The sequence below is a fragment of the Patagioenas fasciata genome, chromosome 2, assembly GCF_037038585.1.
Source record: "Patagioenas fasciata isolate bPatFas1 chromosome 2, bPatFas1.hap1, whole genome shotgun sequence".
NCBI classification, from domain to species: domain Eukaryota; kingdom Metazoa; phylum Chordata; class Aves; order Columbiformes; family Columbidae; genus Patagioenas; species Patagioenas fasciata.
The window spans coordinates 112,705,532-112,726,574 of record NC_092521.1 but is presented as its reverse complement, the minus strand read 5'-3'; the positions used below and the strand labels follow the sequence as shown (position 1 = coordinate 112,726,574).

Here is a 21,043-nt window from a genome sequence, read left to right as displayed (position 1 = left end):
GAGGGAATTGAGTGTACTATCAGCAAGTTTGCTGATGACACTAAGCTGGGAGGAGTGGCTGACACGCCAGAAGGCTGTGCTGCCACCCAGCGGGACCTGGACAGGCTGGAGAGTTGGGCAGGGAATAACCTGATGAAATTTAACAAGAGAAAGTGTAGAGTCCTGTGTCTGGGCAGGAACAACCCCAGGTTCCAGTATAGGTTGGGAAATTACATATTAGGGAGCAGTGTAGGAGAAAGGGACCTGGGAGTCCTGGTGGACAGCAGGATGACCATGAGCCAGCACTGTGCCCTTGTGGCCAGGAAGGCCAATGGCATCCTGGGGTGCATTAGAAGGGGGGTGGTTAGTAGGTTGCGAGAGGTCCTCCTTTCCCTCTACTCCTCCCTGGTGAGACCCCATCTGGAATATTGTGTCCAGTTCTGGGCCCCTCAGTTCAAGAAGGACAGGGAACTGCTGGAGAGAGTCCAGCGCAGGGCAACTAAGATGATTAAGGGAGTGGAGCACCTCCCGTATGAAGAAAGGCTGAGGGAGCTGGATCTCTTTAGTTTGGAAAAGAGGAGACTGAGGGGTGACCTCATTAATGTTTATAAATATATAAAGGGTGAGTGCCATGAGGATGGAGCCAGGCTCTTCTCAGTGGCAAACAATGATAGGACAAGGAGTAATGGGATCAAGCTGGAACACAAGAGGTTCCACTTAAATTTGAGAAAAAACTTCTTCTCAGTGAGGGTAACAGAGCACTGGAACAGGCTGCCCAGGGAGGTTGTGGAGTCTCCTTCCCTGGAGACATTCAAAGCCCGCCTGGACACCTTCCTGTGCGACCTCACCTAGGCGTTCCTGCTCCAGCAGGGGGATTGGACTAGATGATCTTTTGAGATCCCTTCCAATCCCAAACATACTGTGATACTGTGATACTGTGATACTGTGAAATGAGACTGTCATGCATGGCAGCCATAACCCTAAGGAAACAGAGGACACTGTGATCAGCCCACAGCGTTTCTTTACCCCATGCTGATTGTGTGCAGTTACCATTATGTCCTCTTGGTGCTAGAAGTATCCAAGTCAAAGTCAACACTCTTGGACTCGATTCTTCCTATGTTCTTGGTACAGATTAAGGTGCCAGATCCATTGGTAAAGAGTTTGCAGCATGCTTGAGGTTGTATATACATAGGAAAGGTCTCTACAGCGTGGTTTCTTCTGACATTTTCTTCAGAAATACTTCTTGACTCTTCATTTCTTAATTCTATCTCAGTATAAAGAAAAATATTATTTCAAAAACCATCACATGCCCACATCTCACTGAAAGGACAGTCATTATTTACTGGCAATAAGATGTACTGATAATGTCCCAAAAGCCATGCTATTGCACATGATGCCGGTGTCATTTAAGTGCTGCGGTTACTGTGGATATGGCATACCACTCTGACATTAAGTATGTTCCTGTATCTCACACATGCACTCCAGAGCCACAAAGCAGATAGCTGTCTGGCAGGAGGCATGAGGAGAATTATTAATGTTATATCTTTAAAATTCCTTGCAAAATTCTGTATACTAAGATGGTAGAAGTTAAAGGAAGGACATTGACAAGTTAGCCACAATTATAGTTTTTCTAATTTTCCTTTCTAGCAGAAGGAGTTCATCTATAGAAGTGGATTTATCATTTTGGGCTAACAACTGTTTCGCGTATTCAATTTCTTCTTCTTCTAGTTTAATTAGACAATTATGTGAAATTATGTCAAATACTTTTGTGTCTGCAGCTCCTGAGGTAAACAGTGTATAAAATAAGTGTATTTCTCTGTGATATATAGAAGCTTATTCTAGGGCAAGCAAGGGAAATTCTTTCCAGTATGTACTGCTGTTACATACCACTCGTACCCTCCCCCAGAGTTATATCAGCCCAGAATTATTTCTCCCTTTTCTTGGATTTTTCTGATTAACACACCACATGGGACTTGGTGAATTACCAAATTTCCGGCTTTTAGAGTGACTGTAAAATGGTAGCCCATTGTATCTTGGTTTCTCTAAAGGCTTATTTATGCCTAAGACAGCACACACTACTCACCTTGGACAGCAGCTGTAATTTCTAATTCTGCATAAAATAAGCCCTTGAAAGATTTAGAGACCGAAACCCCTGATCCCGCAGGCTGAGTATATACCGTGTGGACTTGGAAGGAAGACAAAATAACTGAAGATGGAGGAATATCCGATGTGAGTGAACGAATAAATTGTGTATTAACAGCTGATCTATCTGGTTTACAACCTTTCATGAATAATGAAAAATGCATAAGCTGAATAACACTTCTGTCCTTTTTTTCCTCCTCCTCCTCCTCACCCCACCTTGCTCCATTTCTTCCAGACCTCACAGCTGGGTGCATCTGTCCCCTCAAGAGGGAGGGGATACAAATTTTTTGTGTGTTTTGCTTACATGAGGAAAAAGGCATTGAAAGGAAGTCACTGGGATGGGTAGACTAGTTGGGTGGGCTTGGGGAAAGAGCAGTCCCTGGCTGTAGGAGTAGTATACAAGTCTGTCCCCTCTTGCACACTGATGTGCAGGCAGAATATGAGCAAGTATTATAGCTGTAGCAGCCAGAAGTACCACGGTAGCCTCCAACATGCCACAGTTTGCTACTTGAAGTAGAAAAACCAGATTTTGTTGTGTTTTGGTTTTGTTTTTGTTGTAACAGATTTAAAAGATCTGCCTTCTTATATCTAAAACACTAAGGTGGCAGTGAAATGCCACCTGATAAGCCAATTGCCAGCCACGGAAAGTAGTTAGCGCAATTAACTAGGCAAGGTCACATTCCTGAAAGCAGCTCTAAAGAGCGTGAAGGTGTTTTTCCAGGCAGCTGCAGTCTGCAGTGTCACTGTTGGCTCTGATGTGCTCTCTGGTGGCGAGACGTTTGCTACAGATGCAGCGACTGCCATGGACTTGCCAGAGTCAGTGATGCTACGTGACAGACACTTCGCTTCTGTTTTAAACTCCAGCTCTTTCTGAAGTAAAGAAATCGTGTTTCATTAGGTAGAGGAATTTTAGGAAGTGACATGTTCTCAGTCCAGGTTCAGGACTAGAGAACATGAAGTGTGCTGTGGTTTTGGACTCTGAATGTATAGATATATGATGAGATACTCACTTCTCAAAGATTCCTCTCTTAGCTCTTCACACGTGTGATTTCTGCTCTGATGCTATCTTTGTGTGCACCGTGTCTCCGGCAGCATTTCAAATACACCTGCGTTTCTCTTGTATGGATGTCTTTTCTCTGACTTGTTTAATCAACACAGAACATCACATGGGAAGAACTGCAGCGCTTTCCAAATAGGGTCTCTTGTAGCTGGCAGAAGGACCTTGTAATTAACAGCAATTTGACAAAGCCGAAATAATCCCAAAGGAAATTGTCAGATGCTTAATAGCAGTTAAAGGAAACTTTAGGGAAAGAAAATACCCAGGTAGTATTGAAAGTGCCACTCTGTGCGTAAAAGGGATTTCAGTCCAGCCACAGGCTCTAAATACAATGCAGAGAACAACCAAGTATAATGTAGGTACCAGAAACAGTCTTTAGGCATCAGTAAGACCCACATCTGTTGAAGAGGGTCAACAAATGCAAAAGCCCCTTATGTCCTCAACCTGGTTTCGGAAGAGAAAACAGGCTGGGGGGTCTCTTTTGGTGCGATCAGAGCATAGGCTTTGGTGCAAGCAGTCATTAATAGTGCCTCTATGTTTGCCTAGACAGAAGCTATACTGGACCAAGAACATCAAAACACTGGAAAGGTAAGTAGTTATATACTTTAATTATTATGTTTCCAAGGCGCATGCTACAAAGGAGAAAGTGAATGTACTCCAGGCTTCTTATACTTCATCTATCTCAGGTAATTATTCATAAGAAAGCCAAATTCTCTATATAAGTTTTTTTTTACTTTAAACACGTTGAGGTGCAATGGGAGGAAGAATCTGGCTGTGTGTCAGTGAATGAAAAAAACATGTAATCTTGAGGAATAAGCTGTGTGGGTTAAGAAAGAAATTGCTGAATGAGGAGGTCATGCAAAATTCTTTCAGTGGCTAAAATCTGGCAGACACCATACCTGGCACAGTGCTGTGACTCCCAGGGTCTTGCAGAGATATAAGTGGAAGTGGAAATTGTCCATACTCATTTGCAGAGATTCAGAACACTGTATTTTAAGCCTATAAGATGTTTTACAGCAGACGCTGTATAAATGCCGAGGATCTTCAGGCATCTCCTAGCCAAGAAAGAACATCACACTGCTCTACACCTAAAAAGTATTCATGAGGATAGAAGTGACTAATGCACTACTTTTTTACTTCAAAATTTCATACTGTTGTAGGACTTCTCAGCATCTGTCCAGGCTTATGAATGCTGTACAGCATCCACACAGCTTTCAAAAAGGGCTTCTGAGGGTTTTACTCCTTGATACCCAGCAGAGGGTGGTAGATGCCAGAATTTACCTTTGTCAAATCCGAGCTGTCATTTGGATCAATCTTCAACTGTGAGCTTTTTGCACTAATATCCTTCATTATGTGGAACTGGCTCATACCTGCAGACACATGGTGCAAATTCAGTGCAACAACAGAAGCAAAACCATTTTTATCAAGCTTCACTGTAAGTCATTACAGCACCATATCCTTTCATCACATACGCATTAAAACTAATGCTGTATAGCAAACCAGAGTGGATACTCATGGAAAATCTACACCAAGTAATAAGTTTCTCAGGTGATTCAATTCAAAGAGACATTGTTGGGTTTAAGAGGATAAAATCATTTTATATGCTATCATCTCTGCTTAAAATAATTGTGTAGGCCACCGGTGTTTAAATAAATACCTAAATTATTAACTAGGGAGAAACATTTTGAAACAAAAAAGAAGGGCTTAATTTTCTAGCTCCTTCACACTACTTCAGCCTTGTAAAGTCAGTTTCTCTTTTAATTTTCTGATATCTCCTCCTTTCTGCCTCTCTCTGTTCACGTGCCCATGGCTTGCCCTGATCACACTGGGATGACTGAAACCCTGTTTGACTTGTGGTTCTTACGTGTTAGCACAGTGCTGCGGTATTTGATTCCCAGCCAAAACAGCCCTGATAAATTAATGTTTGAAGTCTTTTAATGTTGGAGTGCTCAAAACCAGCAAGCCAGTTCCATGCAATGAGGTCAGGCTTCAGTTGCCTGGCACTGGCTCTTGAGGCTACAAAAATAATGCATCAAACCACCTCTTCCCTAAATGAAGTCCTTGAAACAGCAAAGGAGGTAGACAGTGGAGACACATACGGATAACATCAGTAAGTAAAATAGTCCACCATTTTGCTATTCTGGCTGCTTGGTTAAGGTCTGCAAAATAGTATACAAATTCATAGTATTCTTACCCTTTGTTTTTGCCCTTTTCTGAGACGTCCAAGCAAATGAACAAAACAAAGCCAAAACAAAATGGAAAGCAAATCAAACCAAACCAAACCAAACAAACAACCAAACAAAACACAAACAAAAAACCCCAGCACTTCCAGGAAATATGAAGTGAGGGTTTCTAGATAGGTCTAATCGATGCAGGGTCTCTGACCAAGTAGTATTATTTATCCCATGATGGCTTCCCCCACCCCATCTTTTTCCTGGAATAAGGAAGAGCCCACACACAGTTCTCATCCTTCTCGTAAGGTTTCCTCTATGAGATGTAGGCAAGTTAAAGCTGGGAATGGATGTCAATAGGAGGCACTGCAGAAGTCCAGTAGTGCAGTGTTCGGGGTCAGAAAGTGTATTGAATGTAGCAGTCTCCTTGCATACTTCTTCTCTGCCTTTCAAGGAAATGCAATGCATGGTCTTCATGCTTTGAAAACTGTTTCACTGTCCTGATTTACCAAATGGGAACTAATCTGATATTTTGTCCAGGGTTTTTTCCCCTCTTTCAAGTACCAAGCACTTCACAGGGCTCCCTTTCAGTAGAGAGAGACGCCCCCTCACCTTCACAGGCTTTCATACCATGATGACATGACCACACATCTCCTCTCAGCCCTGGAGTGTGCCCACGTCCCCTTTTTTTCACTGTCAAAGCCTGCAACTTTCCAATAGGTTTGAAACAACAGCAGCTGCTCAGTCTCCTTATTCTCTTATCAGAGGATTTAGGACTTTGTCGCTCATCTTGCTCTTTCAGCCCTGGAGCAGTCCTTGCCTGGGAGCATACAATGCTGCGGGCCCTTGAGGAGCTGCAGCAGAGACATGGAAGCCTGGAAGCCTCCACAGTTTGTGTCTTTCCCTGTAAGTACATGTTTCCTCCCATTTTTTAAAGGTTATTGTTTATATAGGGCCAGGTGTTTGATGCCCCACAGTGTAATATTCCAAAGAGCAAAAATTGCTCTACTATGCAGAAACTAGGGAAAATAAGAGAAAACTTAGGTCCATGGGTGGCCAGAGAGGTAGCGATACACAGCGAGCCCGTGCACTGATTCGCCAGGACTGCAGCATAGCTACGTGCTCCTCAGCAAATGTAAGGCATCAGTGTGACACTTCTGTTCTCCGTACCATCAGCAATGTGGGTTGCCCCAGAGACAGATACACCTGCTGTGAACCCCAGCTGCACAGACCCAGCATGGGGTGGACATTGCTGCTCCAGGTAGGGGCATATTTCTAACTACGGCCTCCTCATCGCTGGTCTCTTTTCACTTTCCAGATACCCTGTGGACCTTTAGCCTGGAGCATGAGCTTGTTATAAACCAAACACAGAAGGACAGCACTGCTAAGATCTCCTGGAAAGTGTTGGCCAGGTTGAAGGCACCCTACATCCATCAGCACTGAGTTCTCCCAGGGAAGGCTCCAGAAAAGTGGCTCCACCTCCATATCTCAGGCTCTGACCTCACTGGGGGGACCAGCCACCTCCATAGAGAAAAATCTCCTTCTCCACATGAGAAGACACTTGTGTCCTGCTGGTATTCTAGCAGGATAAGTAAGGCAGTGGGTGCTGCTCCTGTGCCATATGGGAGCAGGCACCAAGGCACAACCTACTTCCAGTCTGCAAAACCTACCAGCCAGGAATGGCTGGTGGAGTTATCTCCCACCAGGTTCCCTTCCCTTCCCTTCAACCCTGCCCATTAGGCTGTCCAGAAGAATCAATGCAGAGATTGAGCACGATGAATATCATTTCCAGCCAGAGAAAAAAATGAAAAATGTTGGTGTGTCCTGTAGCGAAACAATATGTCCTCACACAGAAGGTCATTGCAGATGTCTGTGAGATGAAATTAAATGGCACCATATAGAAATAGAGGATAAGAAATTAAGAAAATTAATATACAGTATCCAAGCAAAACTGAAGTTAATGAAGGTTACCAAAATGAATAGATGATATGGTACAGTGAAGGACATATGGATATTAGTGAATGTTAAATGCCCAGACACACTCAGGCTCTAACTGTGATTATAATAATGAGTGAGGCACTAAATTATCCTTCTGGATCTGTGTAACATGCCCTGCTTCTGCAAAAAGTCCCGTGAATATCTAAATATACTAAAGTAGCCAAAGCCTGCATTGCTCTGCATTTTATAGGAAGGAAAGAAAGGACAAGAGAAGGCCTGGGAGCCATTGGAGACCCCCAAACATTGCCGCAGGGGCCAGTTCCCAAAGGGGCACCTCTCTGGCTGCCTGTGTGCATCTCCTCCCACTCAACAGAATCCCTTGCCACCATTAGCCTTGCAGTGGCAGTCCTGGGTTCCCCTCTTTCCCTCCCACTTCTCAGTCCCAGGGACCATGGCAAGGAATCAGCACTGTCATTGCAACAGCCATCCCGGCCTCTCCAGGCCAGGGAAAGCTGTGGTGCTGAGACTGGTAGGAGGATGGCAAACTAAAAATGCCTTTCCAGCAGCATCTCCTCAATCCTGCTCCTCCCATTTGCCTCCAGACCTGCTGTGGGCCCTCTGTATGGATCAGGCTTTTATCGGCTGGCAGCCACAGCAGAGCAGCATTGGCCAAGGAGCCAATGGCTTGAGCTCCTCCTACATCCAATGGTACCAAGCCCTGGGCAAAGGGCCGCTGATCTACCTCTCCTTCTCAAACACATCCAGGATGCCAGTGTCCTCCTGAAAGTCACAGCCTGTTTCCCACTCGGAGACATCTCCGCAGTAAGAGTGGGAAGCTATTGAAATGTAAGCCTGGCTCAAATCCAGTTGCAGTTCTGTAGTATAAATATGTTTCTACCTACAACCCAGGAGGTTCCTGTCAGCTCCAGAGGCTTCTGACTCCACTTAGGGGTGTCAGGCTCCTAGGTGTGGCCTGGCATCTGTCCTCTTTGCCCTGCATCAGTCCTGGGAACATTGGTAGACAACAGGTAGCAAGTTTTATCAGCACAGAAGAGGATGCTCTGATGAAGTAACTTGGTTTCCAGGGATAAATGCTCTTAGCAGAGCTTAGCAGGTTTAGTGGTTTGTGACACAATACCATTTCTTGACAGATTTCAAGCTCTTCTTAATAAAGAGCATGAATTTGAAGTTTTAATGTAATTATGTTTGCATCGTGAATGAGCAGATGAACATCTGTTTTACATAACATTACTTCAGCTATTCAAAGATTTTACTCTTATGAAAACAACCTGCTTCTGAGCAAACCCTCACGCCCTGTGGAAGTACTGAACAGTTAATTTGTATGTCAATTTCTGTGAGTCCATCACCAGATGGCCACCAAATGCAATGACTCTGGTGGTAGATTCAAGGGGTAACACCCTTGGGGAATGTTGTGGTAGTTTCTCATTAACATGACAGATTTCCAAATTGATTGTTTCCTTTTAGCCAGGTTGAATGCTTGAAGGCTGCAGAGGTTTGTGCTCACTTTGAAGAGGGCAGAGTTAAATATCAGCTTTCAGAGCTGATAGAGAACCTGGCTGTGATGTCATAGTCCTGATTGCCCCCCTATTAACAAGCCCAGATCAGCACAGGGTGCCACTGCCTTGCAATTATGAATGTAACTGGAAATAAGTGCATAAGCTTTTGGTACACCCTTTTACATCCTTTAAGGTGTAATGATATTTTTTCCTACATCAAAGTGAGTAGCACATGCACTGATTAGACATTTGGTTTTAGTCCTGAAAATGTCCGAACTTTACTCTCCTAAACATTTTTTCAACCAATGAAAATGTTTCCTTTATGTTCAATCTAACCTGTCCTCATTTGTCTACTAGAGACAATATGATTACCACTACTTCAAGCAGGAACCAGGATGCTCTTCTGCCCTGAAAAAAACTCAAGACCACTTTCTTAATCAACATCTCTGATGTAGTAAAATGAACATATAGCAGGAAATTAATTTAATTATCCTAATTGCTCTCATCGTTATACCTCGTTTGTGATCAACCTATTGCTGCATTAGGTGCTTTGGAAGAATGTTTTGTGAAACTATCCCTAACCCTGGGGAGTTATGGTGCCGATCAATGAGCAAAACAAAGACTAGGTAAAGGATGAAGAATTACTCTCGGTTTTTCTTCCAATCAGGCACTTCAGCTCAGAGAGGTTTTTGGCTGTGTAGCACCAAGCATTTACATGCCCAGCTGAGCTCGCTGCAGGAATGGACATTCTCCACCCGTGCAAGCCTGAGCTTTTGCAGTTGGTCTGAGACCAGGCAGAGAAGGAGAGGGGGCTGAGGTCAGGCTCCAGCAGTGCTCTTTCGCCAGGCTGCTCATGGACATGCCTGTGCCAGCAGAGATGAGGCAGCCAGAGTGCAAAGCCATTTCTCGGGAGGAAGGAGATGTCTGGAGAACCATTCCTACACAATGTAGGCAGTGATGAGACCACACTTACACAGCATGTGTGACCACAGCCCCAGCATTTTTCAACAGCAAACTAAACCTGCTTAGTAAAACACCACCAATGTCTTTCTTAGTTGATGTCCCAGGCACTGGATGGTGCAGGGGATTTATGGGGGTGGGGAGAACTATACATGCTTGTTGTGGCACCTGGAACTGTGATGAGAACCTCCCTGCCTGTGATGAGAAGCAGAGCAGTATGCAAAGGAAGAGGGGAAATGGCATTGTGGAATAAAAGATTTGGGGCACAAAACATTTCTTACCATGTATAAGGACATTGTTCCCTTTTTAATTTACATTCTACCTATCAAGTACTTCTGTGCTGAACTTCTTGTCACTGTTATGTTGCCACACTTGATTACAAACTGACCTGCAAGTGTATGAAGTATGTTAGAAAATGCCCCAGATAGCTGTCTGTGTGTCTGAGCGCTCGCAGGGTCAGACGGCACAATGAACAAAGGCTGGAGGAAGGTGAGGAGGATGGTGCTTGTACATGGGTGAGCATAGCTAGCTTTGGCTTAGGGAGTTTTGGGGCTGGGTGCCAGGAGAGCAAAGCACCTCTCTGCCCAGTGAGACCCTGTGTGGGTGCTCCCCAGCTCTCAAAAACCTGTCCCTGGGTCACTTGCTTGTGATTATCTGTGGGAGTCACACTGAGGCTCAGTATTAGCCATACCCTAGCACAGAGGGGCAGAACAGAGAAAAATGCTAGTACCTGCCCAGCAGGACAACAGCACAGTGTCCTGGTCTCATTAAGGTTTGCAGGCACAGGCAGCACTTGCCAACAGCATCACCAAGTTTTCACATTGACACACCCCTCTCTGTCTTGTTTTTAACAGGAAATTAAGCCAACACTGTAAAAAAAAAAAAAAACTTTTCATCAATTCATTTTCTTTTTTTGGAGGGGCAAGGTATCAGTACATTGTTTTAAATTATTTTTTTAAATCTCATTAGGGTTGAACTAGCCCAGCAGCTCTGAGCTTCCTTTTCTGAGGAGCTGTGGCAGAACTAGAAGAAATTATGGGCTTCTTGAAAACCCTCCAAGCTTGTATCTTGCCTTGGAAATAAGTGGTATGTATTAGTTATTCTTAATAATCTTAGGACATATTTCTTCTTGACTTTATATCACACTTCCATTTGTCCCCCAGCCTAGTTACACCGTTTAGTATCAGCAATGTCCTGTTAGCTGAGTCCCAAGCTCAAATGACACTTTGCAGATAACTTTTGGCCAAATGGTTTGATTCGCCTGTGTGATGGCTGACAAATGCCTGCAATACAGCCCACACAATGGAGATAATGTTTTGCATTTCTCCCATTCCTCACACTGTACAGCCCTCTGTGCCTTTGCCAGCAGAAACAGGAAGTAAAGCTCAGTCCCTCTTCCTCCTGGATGGGGTGTCTGTGGTTTGAGGACAACCTCATGTCCCCAGGGATGAGGATTTTGTGCTGCAGCCTCATCCCTGCTGCATCCTCTCCCTCCAGTTGTGCTCTGGGCCCTCCACCTGGACCAGGAGCCAGTCTCCATCACAGCCCAACCGTTTCCAGAGGCTATCGTCAAATTTACCTGCAAAGTAATGGGAGGGTCACAATTTACCTACATGCACTGGTACTAAATGTCAACTGGGACCTACTCCCTACCTAGAGACACCAGCCTGTATCACCCTTTCTGGGTTTGATACAGGTTTCCCCCAGAAGAAATATCTATACATGCGAAGACACCTACATAGTGTTGATGCACAAGCTGGACAACCAAGACAGCTGACAGTACCACTTCACCTCCTAAGACTGCACCCACAGCCTTGACTTTCTGTCACTTCTTCATAACAACTACCACAGTGACATGTTGGCAGATGAAACATTCTCACACCACTGTTAACTTTTTGTGTAGAGACATGGGAGAACAGCAGGCAAAAGGCCAGGAAGTGCTTGGTAGGGAACTATGGGCATCCAAGAGGGAGAGACCGAGGAAGGGAGAAGTGCAGTCCTAAATGACTGGGAAACAGGAGGGAATTTTGGGTGAAATTTCTGAGTTCACATGTCTAGTCACAGTTTTCAAATTTTACCCCAGGTAAGGAACTTTATGGATGCAAAATCCAGAAAGATGAAGAAGTAGAATGTGTTCCAGTTGTAAATAAGGAAAGGCACAGTAAATGCTCAGGAATCCTCACAGGAGAAAACCACCTTCATCTTAGAGTCCTTTTTAAACTATCCTCAGCTGAAGACCTAGGCAGGAGACTGAAGGAACTGCAGAGTGCCTGTGATTTCCAAGCGGCCATCCTGGGAGACATGTAGCACCATCTGCTGCAGCTCCCTATTGCTACTCCAAGGAAATTCAATATAAGTGCAGGCTTTGGACAAGTCAGTCAGAAGTATCCTGCTTTGCATGATGCTGAGCATCTTACTTTTCCTTCACAGGTTGTTGACTCTTCCGTCCTGGCCTTTTGGGTGATGTGAGGTACACCGCACACCTGATAAGCAGCTGGGAGGTGCTGCTGAGCTATGGTTTATCAGATAGAAGTCAAGCACAAATTGGAGCTATTTAGAATAATTTGGTACACTAAATATAGATTCTCAGCAGTCTCTATGAAGTTGTATCATAGGTTTCTAGAACTAGAAGTGAAATTTTAAGACACTTGTCAGATCCTGCAATCAATCTTATTCTCCATGTAGGATTATTTCTTACATTGTTTCTATGATACTCTAGTTTTAGCAGTTCCCAAAGTGGAGTTGCCATCATCTCCAAGGGGAAATGATGGGCTGCAGCCTCATTTATCACAAAATCAGGACATTGTCTTGATTGACAGCCTGACTTGGCTGTACCAGTAAGGGCTACTAACATTGAGTTCACTTACTCTTCTAGGTTGCAGAAAAAAAATATTACCATTTTTTCCTGCAACAGCTAAAGAATGCAAAGCACTTTAGGAAAATACAAAAGAAAGGGGTCATTTTCTGAAAATTATTTTTAACTAGCACTAATGAGAAACACAGGAAGTCAATGCTTCTGAAGTTGCTCAATGCAGAAAGAACTATTAAATATTTAATTTAGAATTTCCTAGCTGAACTAAGAACAACCACCAATGTTGAATTCAGTTTGACCTGTTGAACAGCCCCAACCACTCATGTTTCAAAAATGATTGGAACTGGCCAGGCTGGGCTCACCTGCGGGCACTCGGTAGCGTGATAGCTTGTGGAATTGTGAAAAGCAGCATACGTGCAGTTTGGCTGCTTCAGATGAACGATCTCTTGTGTTCTATCCTCTGATAGCTGATGTACCTAGAAAAACCCAATATGAAGAGCTGACTTTAAAAGCTAGCACACATCGATCATATGTTGAGGAGAAGAAAAATAAACATAGAAAATGACAGTTTACTCATCCTCTAAACAAATTCTTTGGCGGGGGGGGTGGGGTGGGGTGGAGTTTGTCTCAGTAGCAAGCTCTCTTCTTACAAGGCTGTTTTTTCAGGGTTTTCTGTTCCTGTTTGCCTTACATTTAGACGTTAATTACAGGAAATGGCTTTTGCACCATTATTTAACAAATCGGCAACTGGCAGAACCTCACTGGGTGGTTTTCTGCCACTCAGATCTGCTTCCATCCCACTTGAGTCTGATGCTGTCCCTGAAAGGAAGCCCTAAGGACAGCAGAGACAGTGTGTCTGCTGAGGACTTTCATCCTGGCAGCTATTTTTTCTTGTACATACCCTGCTCTCCCCCATCACTGCACATCCATCAGTGATAAAAAGGACTCTCTCTTATCTCAGAGTCATGTCTCTAATTTTTCTCTTTCACAGAGGCACTTCTACACAAGTTTTGCAGCAAACCCCCATATCCATCACCAAGCCAGAAAGCAAAACCGTGCTAATCTGCTGCTACAACTCCGATCCTGATATCAGCAATGTTTTCATTCACTGGTGCCAAAAGAGTCCCAGCACAGATCCCAAGCGCATTGGTGTCCTCCAACCTATTCCTTGAAAACAAGTCCAACGAGGGGAAGCTTGGTATCAAGAAGGACCACACCAAATCCGTCTGCACCCTGACAGTGAACAAAGTAACCCAGCAAGACTCTGCTACCTACTACTGTGCTAAGTGGGATGCATAGCAGTAGAAAGCAACAGGGGACCCGCACAAAGATGTGCTCTCCTTTCTGAACTGGATCCGGCAGTGTTTGACAACATGCAGGAACATCCTTTCCCCATCACTCTACAGGCAGCCAGATACCAAAAATGCTGGTGAGAGCTTTGCAGACACGTGCTACAGCCAGTACCAGCTGAGCTGTTGTTTTACTGTACCAACAAAAGAGTATTTTCATAGGTCTGGCTCGGTTTGCTCCATGGATTTATAGGATGGCAGGGTAGGCTAGCTAAAAGAAGGGAAAAATCTAATTATTCCCCCTACCCTTCAAGATATGTCTTTGGGATATTATCCCTAGTTACATCATTTGTCTGATGGAACAGCAGGATATAAGTGAATATAAACTTGAAGCACTGCTCAGAGCTGCAGAGGCAATATACCCATTTAGCATTTCTCTACTGGTGGAGTGGCAACTTCTCGAGGTGGCAGTGGACGTGAGGAAAAGCGTCTGTCACAGGCATTGTTTGGCAGCCTTCAATTGGTCTAAAATCAGTCATAAAATTTGCTTCAGACTACAAAATCACTTTAAGTGAGTTAAAGTAAATTTGTTGGTGTGTATGAGAGAGAGAGAGGGAGAGAAGGCGAGTCTGTGCCGCGTGTATAAAAGCTATAATCAAGTTAACAGTCAGCGGGGTTCAGTCAAGTTGCTTCATCTCAACGCCACCCACCTGCTGGCAGGAAACCCCTCCAGATGATGCCCAAGTGAGTGTTTTCCTTTGCTCAGCCCCAGCCCTCCAGCCCTGCCTTCCTCCCAGAGGCAGACGCCAGCCAGAGCCCTCGAGATGCTGCTGCTCCCGCTCCTGGCCCTGGCTGCAGCCTGGTCTCGTAGGTTCCCCTTGTCACCCCGGTGCGGGGCAGCGGCAGGAGGCACCCCCTATTTACACATGAGGATGAACAGCAGGCTGAGACTGTTTCTTGTGTTTTCTCTCCCTCTTTCTAGATGGACAAGCACAAGTGCTTCTGAAACAGAGTCAAGCCTCCATCACCAGAAAGCAAACTAGAACTGCCTGGATCGACTGTACAACTGAGGGCATACCTGACTTCCAGTCTGCGTTTATACATTGGTACCGACACGTACCCTCCAAAGCTCCTGAACGGATTCTGTATATCGGATCAGGTCAACCTGTTTATGATGATAATTCCAATACAAGAAAGTATTATTCTGTGAAGAAAGGTACCAATCTCTGCTCTTTCTCGGTCAATGACGTAAACTCCAACGATGAAGGTACCTACTACTGTGCCTACTGGCAGGCACACAGAACCAGCAGACCACAGGCAGCCTGCACAGAAAGCTGCCTGTACCCTGAGCGACAGCTTTACGTCAAACGCAGAGAACCAGCGTTGCACCTTCCTGCCTCTGAAACCTCCCAACACTTTTGTGCTGAGCGTGTAAATAGAAACAATGCACAGGCAAAAAAGCAGAAAACTGCAGCGTGCTACCCCCCGTCTGGCACCATGTGCTGTGCTGGGAAAAGGAGCATTCCTGGGGATGATGGTAAGCACAGCTGGATTTAGAGAGTCACACAAATCATCTTTGAAAAATATAGATACTTTCCCAAATACAGCCTAAGCAGCAAAAATGAAGCAATAGCAGGGATAGAGCATAGCAGGGGGATATTTACATGGAGATCTGGCCTGAGAGACTTGAGACCCAGGTCACACTTGAGATGCTGGTGAGACTCATCACAGGTCTCTCCAGTCTTAATTTTGTGATGGTGATGACTGCTTATAACACCAATACTCCTTAGGAAGTCTTGCCACAGGCAAGGCTCTGTTACACTGGGCATCTCCTGAAAAGATGTCCCCAAGAGAGGATTGAGAAGACTATTTACAAGAGAAAGCTGCAGACTAAACCATGGAATACATGGAACAGGTGACACAGCACTGCTGAGCCAGACAGCCGAGAGCAGACCACAATGACATTTCACTTAGGTGGCAATGGGATCACAACCACACGTCCATCTGAGCTTCATTATTTATGGCCCAGATATCGTCTCTGAAAATCTCATTGCTGCAGGCTCTCCTTGCAGCTTCCATTTAGGCTTGAAAGATATCTTCCTCTCTGGCTTTCACACTTAATTGGCTTATTAATAAAAACAAAGCCTTCCAGTCAGTAAACTCTATGATTATTATTCTTTTGTTGCACTTCTTCTTCTTCCATTGTAGATGTCTGCACTACAGTACCTGACACAAATCTACATATCTGTCAGAAGGGCAAAAGGACAATAAAAACTTCCTGTAATACTCATGAGATGAGATTTGGTTGTGTATTATGATGCTATTGACAAAGACTCAAAAAAAAAATCCAGAGTAGATTACCTCTCTTTCGTTAGACAATGATAAATCTTTCTCAGGGAAGAGAATGCCCGGTGGTGGCTGCTGCCCAAGTGATCATTTGCCATGAAGGCTTTGCAGGACACCCCTGCAGGGCTCCAAAATGAAGGAAATTACAGAAAAAGCAGAGGGCAGCAAACAGCTGGCTGGGGAACCCTGGCTTCACTTCACCGTGTCTGAGGTAGATGGATAAGGCTCATCAGGCAGACTGGAGCTGCTCTAAGTAAGAGGAAGAGACTGTGGTTCACTAGGACTTATCCCATTCATGTTACCAAAGGAGGCGGTATGTTCTAGGAAAGGCTGGTGAAATGTGCTTTTAGGACACCTTTAGGGTGTCTGTGGAGAGGAGAACATCCTTGGGAAGTGCCATACTGAACATCTTGAGTTTTTTAAGTGTGAGCTCAGCAGTTAAATCTGAGAGGAATGTAGCAGATCAAGAAAAACTATTTCAAACTGTGTCTTTTAGGATCTTTTCACCCTGTTACTGCTGTGGTTGAGCTTCTCAGTAACATCAGCTCCCTCCAAAGCACCAAGTTGAAGAACGGCCATCGGATGTGTCAAATGAGTCACTTCCTCCTCCGAGCTGCTTTATGCTTTCTTCACCTGAAGGGCTTATTCATGCTTCTGTCTCTGTTTCTCTCATTGCCAGGTTTATCCACACAGGCAACATGTTGCTGTTCACCATTCTTCTTGCTACTTCCTTGTGGTCCTGTAAGTCCTTTTCGTCTCCTCTCTCCTCTCTCCCTCCTATGTGCTGAGAACACAGTCCTGGCTCCAAACAACAGCGGTTTCCTCCCCTCCCACAATTTCTCTGCTTCTCCTTCCAGGTGGAGATGCCCAGGCAGTACCGGTGCAAACCCCAGAGATCCAGAGGCAGGTGCCCGGCAGCTCCACCAGCATGGCGTGCCGAACGAGCCGTGAAGGAACTGTGCACTGGTACATGCAGCTTCCTGGAGAGCCACCAAAGAGGATACTGTACATGTCAGGACAGAACCGTGCTGTTGCAGACAGTGGTGATGCAAGGAGATTTAAAGTTGGGAAGAATCCTTCTGAGCCTCTCTACAGTCTTACAATACATTATTTAACCCCAAGAGATTCTGGCACATACTACTGTGCGTACTGGATTTATCAGGGCACTGGATTTCTCGGGCATCACAGTGTTAGATGGAGAAAGATAAGTTGTACAAAAAGGCTCTTTGCACTTTGATCACTGTCAAAATGCAGACACTTCCACGTTTCAGCCCTCTTTCATGATTTCCTGCAACAGGTTAACAAAAACACCAATTTATCACGACATCTGCCAAATATCTGATATCAATAATCATTTCAGGACTCACACATTTCTGCAGCATCCAGAAAATGGAGAGCCCCAGTCACTTTAGGGTAAATAGATGGAAGTTTGCTCTTGCGGTGGAGGCTGGATTGTACTGAAAGCACTCACCTGACAGTGAACGCAGCCTGTCTGTGTGTGTGAATGAATGTTAGCTGTAAATTTCTCCATGGGAATCCTTGGAGCAAGGAGACAAGCGGATCTCTATCCCCTCAGTGTTTTCTCTTGGAAAAAAAGACCTTAATATTAAAGAAGGAGAGAAGAGCAGCTGATCTTGCACATCCTCCTTCATATTTTTCTTTTATTTCCTTTGCATTTCAGTAACCACAAATCCTTAAAACTGCCCAGAAAACCTAATGTTACTGTCACAGGTTCTTGCCTGATGTGGCCAGGCCAGACTTGAAATCCTAAGTCATGGGCTCTGCCCCTGGCAAGCAGAGACTCTCAGGGCCCTCAGGATAAGAGTGCTGAATTCTACAGATCAGAATCTACCAACAAAGCCTGGTTTTACCATTTTGGAAACCTAACATTTGCCTCACAGCTAAGTCATAAAACTGGGAGAGTTTTATGCCTCCAAGTTCCAGAGTTAGGTCAGAGCGCACATACTCAGTACCCTGGGAGATTTCCTCTAGTATGTCTGGACCTTCAAAGAATAGCACCAATGCCCCCATAGCGATAGCTTTTTGGTTTCACTGGCTCCAAACATTGTTTTCGTAGGATTTTAGAAAACTTTGAGTAAGTAACAGCTTGCTCTAAATGTTTCTAACCCCTTTAACTATTTGAAAGACAGGTTGTAGTACATGTGACATCAGACGCTACCTTCAGTCAGCTTGCCTTCTTTCCTCATGTCCTGGGGTGTAAAGACTCCACACAACCAGTCTAGGAGGTTTCTGGAGTGAGGTGACAGCAACTTCCTAACACAGAAGACGGAGCAGCCAACAATGACGTCCCTCTGTGTTGGCTGCAGACAGCAGCTCTCCCCAAGCTCGCTCTTGTTTTCCAGTCTTCCTTCCCAAGAAGTGTTTACATCTCATCTGCACTTTGAAACTGACATCCTCTGCTCGTATGTTTCCTCCCATGCTTGAAAACAAAGCGGAGTCACATTCCCGCAGTGCAGCTGCCCTGGTTGCTGCAGGCTGATGCCTCCAGTGCTTTGGTGGAGGGCAGCACCAGCACAGGGGTACCACGAGCACTTTGGCATGCCACAGCTGAGTGACTGAGCTGAAGCAGCAAATCGAGGTCTCTGATGGGACTGGGGAACGCCTCCTCCACGCATGGGCACTGTGCAACTCTCCTCACCTCTGCGGGTGACAGCTCGTAGACACAGAACACCCTGGGTGATCTCCAGGCTGAAACCTTCACCGCACAATACACAGCTGGAGCTGCTGCCGCTTGCAAACCTTTCTCAGTGCTTCTGGCTGGAGTCTTTAAGGACCACCCTGGCATTTACCAGGGTGACTCATATTTATCTGAAAAGCAGACTGGACTACAACCTCTCACCAATTTTAGCCTTTTCCATTCGCAAGAGAGTTTCCTGCAAATCTCCCCATCTGTGTGTGCACTGAAGACCCATCGCTGAGGACCGCTCTAAAGAGTCTCATCCTCCTCCCACACAACATTGTCCTCATCAGACGTCCCTTCCATCATCCTCTGACTCTCAACAGCAGCAGAGCGTTTCACGCAAACATGCTGCTGCTGGCAGCGCTTCTGGCCACAGCTGCTTGGTCTTGTAAGTCCTTCTCTCTTCTCTTACCTTTCTTCACAGGCACCCATGCCTGTGCTGACAGGCATCTTCCCAAATCCCTGAATTCCAGCTAATGACATCATTGCTCCTTTTCTCTTTCCTAGGTGGATTTGCACAAGAAATTCCCATACAGAGCCCTATATCCATTACTAAGTTCAAAAAAAGTGCACGGATGACGTGTGCATTTCAAGCATTAGGGGGAAGTTTTGATGGCGGCGTCATACACTGGTATCAACAGAAAGAAGGCAAAGCCCCAGAGAGGCTACTGTTCTTTTCAGCAGGGAAAACTACGGTTGATACTGGCTTCCAAGCAAACAGGTACATGGTTGAAAAGGTTTCTGACAATAAAAGATGTTGTTCCAGATGATGCTGCTACTTACTACTGTGCCTACTGGGATGCTCACTGTGATATACATTCAAAGGTGTCAAGGCAAAAAGAAAACCCAACAAACCAAACATACCTTCCCTCAACATCTGAACCACAGGGCTGTAACTCTGTCATTCCCCCGATCTTCTCACTCCATCTCGTTGCAGCTGCAGAAAGGTCAAACTTCTTTCTGCTGCTCAAAATAAGCAGCTAACCCTACTTTAAGGACAAATGAAATCTTCGCAACCCTATAGAATTAGCACATAAATACTGGGAAGTCACCAGTTCCTTTCATGCTGTTTACATACTTCTAACGTGGATATTTCCAAGGTATCCAAGATGTTTAAGTCATGAACCAGTGTAGCCCTGCTGTTGATCTGCCAGCTTTTTGTAGTTTTTTAATATAAACTCACATAATCATTTTTTTTACCCCACTCAGAAAGATGCAAACATTTTCCAGTCACAAGAAGCCTTCACTTCTGACTATCTTGCCATTTAGACAGGAAACCAAAAAACTGCTGTTTAAAGAGCTAGCAGCTACGCATTCCCTGTCATACACAATGACGTTATAAACAGTTGTTCTGATGTTAAGGTTGCACTTCTAGAAGGTACTTTTCCCACACTTTGTATTGCTAATTGGATTTTCACTGTTGGTGGGAGACTGAGCCTCTTCTTGTGACGCCCTCCTGACTCGCAGTCCGTGTGAGGTCTCAGCACTTTGCACGGTGGATTGTTCAGCCAAAGCCCAGCAGAAAGGAGAGGAAGAGCCACTTCACTAAGCAGGATTTGCAGTAAAACAGGAGACAGACAGAGTTCCCTCCCACACTCAGGTCAGCTCCTGCTGGAGTGGAAATGTGCAGCTTTCCCTGTGCTTTATGCTCCCAAGAAAGGGCTGGGTTGTGCCTGCTGAAGTCAGCACAATGTTGAGTATCGACCTGAATGGTAGCAGATACAGGTAAGGAAAGGCCAGAGAGAAAGGAAGCAAAGCCAGAGTCGAAGCACCAGGGAAAGCAGCGTCTGCATTCGAGTGTCTCCAGCATGGTGTGGAGCAATGGGATGGGGTGACAGAGGTGCAGAGCAGACTCTTTGCTCATTCAAGATGGATGTGGTGTTCCAGATAGGTCTAAATTCCCCTACCATTTGAAGAAGCCTCTCATGCATTAGTTTACAGTTCCTTCCTTGCAATGCACACCTCCTCATCTGGTCTGCCTTTGTGCAAGAGCTGATCCGATTTTTCATGTCTTCTAAACAAGCTGTAAGTTTTGAGCAAAGGAAGAAGCCAGTCCGGAACATGAATATGTTGTCAACATAGACTCATCTACAAAAACATTGTTACAAGTCAACTCTTGAGTTACCTAAAC

The 21,043-nt window shown here is 45.0% G+C and overlaps 1 long non-coding RNA gene across 1 annotated transcript; it reads left to right on the top strand.

Moving 5' to 3' along the window:
• Nucleotides 1-1,955: 1,955 nt before the first annotated feature.
• On the top strand, nucleotides 1,956-8,397 carry LOC139827417 (uncharacterized). Its single transcript, XR_011737953.1, has 4 exons — nucleotides 1,956-2,208; nucleotides 3,729-3,766; nucleotides 6,152-6,255; nucleotides 6,668-8,397. It is a non-coding gene; the product is annotated as an uncharacterized lncRNA (long non-coding RNA).
• The last annotated feature ends 12,646 nt before the right edge of the window (nucleotides 8,398-21,043 follow it).